This window comes from Monomorium pharaonis, chromosome 8 (assembly GCF_013373865.1).
Source record: "Monomorium pharaonis isolate MP-MQ-018 chromosome 8, ASM1337386v2, whole genome shotgun sequence".
Classification (NCBI taxonomy): Eukaryota; Metazoa; Arthropoda; class Insecta; order Hymenoptera; family Formicidae; genus Monomorium; species Monomorium pharaonis.
Genome location: NC_050474.1, coordinates 15,389,047 through 15,394,801, shown reverse-complemented (window position 1 = coordinate 15,394,801; position 5,755 = coordinate 15,389,047). Strand labels below are relative to the sequence as shown.

At 29.0% G+C, this 5,755-nt stretch overlaps 1 long non-coding RNA gene across 1 annotated transcript; it reads right to left on the bottom strand.

Annotated features, from left to right (window-relative positions):
• Window positions 1-1,337: 1,337 nt before the first annotated feature.
• LOC118647045 lies at window positions 1,338-2,757 on the bottom strand. The gene is made up of 2 exons (XR_004964362.1): window positions 1,584-2,757; window positions 1,338-1,499 (listed from the first exon to the last, which is right to left on the bottom strand). It is a non-coding gene; the product is annotated as an uncharacterized LOC118647045 (long non-coding RNA).
• Window positions 2,758-5,755: the final 2,998 nt, after the last annotated feature.

Sequence of the window (5,755 nt, the reverse complement as noted above, 5' to 3'; positions counted from 1 at the left end):
GCGCGCGCGCGCGTGTGTGTGTGTGTGTGTAAAATTATGTAAATTTATAAATAATTACATAAAAGCGCTCTCTCTCTCTCTCTCTCTCTCTCTCTCTCTCTCTCTCTCTCTCTCTCTCTCTCTCTCTCTCTCTCTCTCTCTCTCTCTCTCTCTCTATATATATATATATATATATATATATATATATATATATATAGTAAAAGTAAAAATATGTTATAATTAAATATATATATATATATATATTTAATTATAACATATTTTTACTTTTAACTGTCTGCAAAGTTTTTCGTGTCTATAAAATTTTCAACACCGTTGAATATATAATTTTACATTAAAATTTTCAACCCCGTCGAATGTATAATTTTATCATGTTTTTACTTTTGACTCTGTAAATTTTTTTATGTTTATTAAAAACAATGTTACATAAATTAAAAACGTTAAAAACAACGTTAAATAAATTACATTTAATTTGTTACAATTAATATTAAACACATTGAATTTTGATAGTTGTCAAATTTCTATAGATGGTTATCTATCTATATAATCATCGTTGCAATTTATTTTTAAAAAGTAAAAAACAAAAAGTCAAATAGCGCGCGCGAAGCGCGCGTCTGTGGTGTTTAGTTTCATTAAAAAACACAAACATACTATCAACTTACAAAGAGACACCGAAAATATGACTGCGATATATGATAAAGTGATTAAGGCCGTATAATCGTTTTATTAAGTTTTTTAATCATTTAGCAATCGCTGGCTTTGTTTTTGCGATCTTCATTCCGTTTATTTTATACACATATATAATATATACATTGTAAGCGGTATCTCCTCACTATTGTAACGAACTGCGACTACAACAAATATGCCACACGACTGCGGATGATATTTTAATATTTGTGAATCTAAACTTGTTCAATTTGACACACGCTAATTGTAAGTTTTGTTTGACCATTGTTTACACACATTTATGTATAGTGCGGATAATTAGTTAAACTAAAAAGTTACAAAATTAAATTGTCTTTATAAATGACATACTTGGGCACATGCCATAAAACCTGCGTGCGTCACAGTAATTTATCGTAACATCTCACACTTGATAACGACCCAAATCGAGAGTTGAAACGTCGTAATTGTGATTATTGATTTTTGAATAAATTTGGCCAGTAAGGTCAATCTAATACTACTTTTAATTTTGATCTCTTTGTTATGACATAATAATAATAAGATTATCTCATGAATAATTAAATCGGTTTAACTGTTTGTTGAGTAGCAAGTAATATAAAATAATTGTTTAGGTAATTAAACATACAGAAATAACCTCTCCATTCCTTTCTTTAATCTTTTTCCCTAAACACGCCTTCCGTTTCAATGGATGGATTTTTGTAATAATCCTTTTATCGAATTTCATGTAATTATCCAAGTTTCTTCTGTCTTCGCAATTAGTTACTTACATCTTGCATATATACATACATGAAATATACCTCGTCCGTACTTTCATTCTCCTAAAAAAAACTTATATAGATGCATCTTGTGGCTTCATACATCCGAATTTTTATAAATCATACTTTATAAAATATACATCATACTCTTGCTCAATTTTTTAAATGTTCTTTGAGCCTTGTTGGGATCAGGTGACGAAGACACGCGAGATTTCGTTGTAGCAAAATATATTTTATCGTAAGTGTACAAGAGAGAGTACGCACGGTAGCAGAACACTCACAAGGATAGCAGAAGTCAAAGAGAAGAGACGCCGGAAGCACAAAGAAAAGCGCCACGAGCAGAATGTGCGCGGAACTAAAAGTTACATGAGAGGCGCGACTTATAAAAATTAAATAATTAAAACGTCTCAAGTTAAACCAAAGTCAAATTGATTATACTTATCCTTATTCTAACAAGCCTTAAATTTTGTAATAATTTTATCCTATTCAGGAAGTCAAAATCTACAAAAAACACTCTATAATAAAACATCACTGTTATTAAATCCTCCTAAATATGTATAATGAAATTATCAAAAAATTTGTGGAGCTTAGGTGCTCGTGTATCATATAAATTATTTCTAAAAGGTAGCAATACGGAATTACCAATATTAAATACATAATCTTTTAACGGATGCACTGCTTGACAAAGCTGTATTAATAATTTTTTTTCTAAAGAAAACGGTATGCCTTACATTTTTCTAACTTAGGTATTATTTATTGTTACTTTTAACTATTACAACGTTTTTTAATTTTAAAGAGTCTTGTAAAAATTCCTTTATTAGATAACTGGATAATTAATCGATGATTGAAAACTAAAATTACAAAAATTACGATATGTCATAAGTATAAAATTCAAACTATAAGACGTAACAATAAATGTAACTTTAAAGTCGTAACCGTCATTAAAAAAATGTAACTACGCTAATAGTAAATGAATAATAGTAAATAAATGTTTAAAATATATTAATAAAGTTGAGTGACCTATATGGTCTGCGGCGAATCTTGATGTTGAATAATTTTTCCATTAATAATTTCCATTAATTAATATTCTCAGCTCGTATAAACTGCGCGCCAATAATTTTGTCAGTCTTGAAACACATTTACAAAACTAAATATTGATGCTTAGAGGCATCTTTAAGTCACTCCTTTTCCCCAAAAAACTACGTTAACGTTACAGTTACAGATAAAGAAAAGTAATACCGTTACCAGTCCGTCAACAAAAAAAGTAACTGTAATGGTAATAGCGTTACAAATAATGCGTTAACAAATTTGTACTGACAAAAATTATGTCACATCAATATTTACTAAATCAGTGCTCAATGTTAGTTGCCCTTTTCGAGCAAATTTCAGAGGTAACCCCTACCGTTCCCCCACGACCTTGACGGCCGAGCCGCTGCGCCGATCGCATGCGAACGCCTCAGGCGCGTTGCGATAAAGAAGTATACTGGGGGTCGTAACTAAAATATTTCTCTTGTTAAATACTTTTTATTTTTATTAAATAATTGAATATTAATAATTTTATTATTAATATATGTTATGTATATAAAACTATTTTACATATATAAATTAAATATGTTATAATATATTTTTGATAAAATATAATTACAATTTTGACAATAGCTTTCCACATCACCCGTGAGGTACTATTGTTTGATGCGTTTTTTTAATAGTGGTTTCCTCAGTAGACCTATTCCACTAATAATAAAATGTTATGATTTAGCAAACAAGAAAGCAACATTTTTATTTAAAAAATGAGTAGTTTGAAAAAAACTGAAACAAATGTGTCTATCATTTGATATAAATTGATTTAGTATATAAAAATCTAATACGATCTTCTAGGTCGTTTGCACGATTTTACTAAAGATTGTACATCTATATACAGAGAGTTTAGAAGAACCAACTCGCATCAGGGAAGATAATGTGTTTCATCGCTTAAAGAAGAACGATTTTTTGTTTTCGTAAATTTCATTTTTGAAAAAGAACACTCACATAAATATGTAGACCCAAACATTGAGAAAATTCTAAGGCCGAAATTTTTTAGAAGCGGATAAGATGATATATCTAAAATTTTGAAAAATTCGACCCCCTTTTCTAACCGTGTTTTCAGAGCATTGCAAATCACAAAGCTCTGCCTGAAGTTCTAAACTTTGTTCCTCGATTTGCACAGTAAAATTTTCAAAAAATACTAAATCTTTTCTTAATATTTCAAAATCAGTGAAACGGGTATTGAATTGATTTATTAAAGAATCAATGATATAAATCTGTTTTCTAAAATTACAATTTTTGCCGTATTCTTCAAAAAGAATTCGGCAAGAAGGGAAAAAATAAAAAATATTATTTTCTAAATGATTCTTAAATAATTGAAGCTTTCTATGAAAGGAATCAATATGGCTAATTAATTGCGAAATAATTTGATTTGTCTTTTGTAACTTTAAATTTAACACGTTTAAATGATTTGTAAGGTCAGTTATTAAAGCAAGTTCGCAAAGAGAATCTAGATCTTCGAAAAAATTTTTTAATTCATCAAGTTTTGCAGGAAATTCTTATTGTAAAAGAAGAGGAAGATTTCTTTTCTTATTGTAAAAAATTTTTCCAAACATTTTCCTACGCTAAGCCGAACTTCGCAATACAGAGGTACATCTGTATAAGTTGCGTTATGTTCTTCAAGAAAATGTTGAAACTTTCAGTGACTAAGAAATTTGTGACCGCCTTTAATTGTGTTAACAATTTTTGTTACCATTTGCATTGTGTTACACAGTTTTATAACTTTTCCACATAACACATCAGTTACAATAGCTGAACATTTTGAGAAATCAATTTAAAATTTTTTAAGAGTTTGATTAACAGCTTCAAAGATATCAATTCCTGTCGTTGTACTATGAAACGGAACAAAATCTAAAAGCTCCTCGACATATGAAAAATTGTTTTGCACAATTCGAGCAAAAATGCTCAATTGACTCACATGTCGATTATCGGTGCTCTCATCGAAACATAACGAAAAGAAGGAACAAGATTCTAATAAAGATTTTAATCTATTTTCTAAGGAAAAGACGATATTATTTACTCACGATTTAACTGCCCTGTCACTTAGTGGAATGCTAGCAGCTTCTTCACGAGTCAACGAATTTCCGAATGACTCTACTGCTGCGATGATGCATTCCTTTACAAATTTTCCTTCGATAAATGATTTGGAATTTTTCATAATAAGATTAGAAATAGCATACGATGCTGTAAGAGCTTTTACTGAAGCATTATCGATATCCAAACCTTCATCGATATTACAACCTTCCCGATAAATAAATTTTAAGCCCTCAATTAAATCATAATTTTCCTGATCCACATATTTTGAATATTCTTCGGAATGTTTAACTTTATAATGCCTATGAAGAATGTACTTTTTAACAAGAGTTGGCTGATAACACATAAAAGACAAATAATTTTATTAGAAATAGATGTGAAAAAAATTTCTTCCCATACCTTATCAAAATATTACACGTATCTTTAGCCGAAAGAGAGAACAAGTCTAGCACAAGAAAAAAATAATATTTATGAGCACACTATTACACCTTGTTATTTTAATAAAATTAGTATACTATTAAGACGATTGCACTATAACACTATTACTAACATGCAAGTAATACTTTTGCTTGAACAACATAAATATCATCTCGATATTTCGTACTCTCACACGAGACTTTAATGAGCTACGTTTTGCTGGTACATACAAGACCGTTAAGAAACAGCGAAAGAGATAAAACAATTGCAAATCAGTGCACTGTGGGAGTACGCAGTAAGAGTTCGCGACTAAAATAATCCCGCGAAATTACAAAATAGAAAATATTAAAAAACAGAAAATATTACTCATAATATTAGTGATAATGTTAAATGTAATAGTGCTAAATGTATAATAGAACAAAATGTAAAATGTGAGCAATACGTATAATCTTTTAATAAGGTATGCAAACAAATTTTTGTAATAAAATCTGTTTGTAATAAAACCGTTTGCCTTCTTTGTATATTTGCTTTCTTTTTAAAAAGTATATTCTTTAAGCATTATAAGGTTCAACATTTTAATGAGAAATATGTGAATTAAAAGAAATTTAATTTGAGAGATTAAAATTAATTTATCAAAAGATAGTAATAGTTCGAATATAATGTTTTTCGAATATAACAACTCTTATAACATCAAATGTTATTTCGAATCCTATCGCGAAAAGTTCCATACTGTTTAATGAAAAAAAAATTTGTAAAGAAATTATCACAGCAGTAGAAAAGAAATT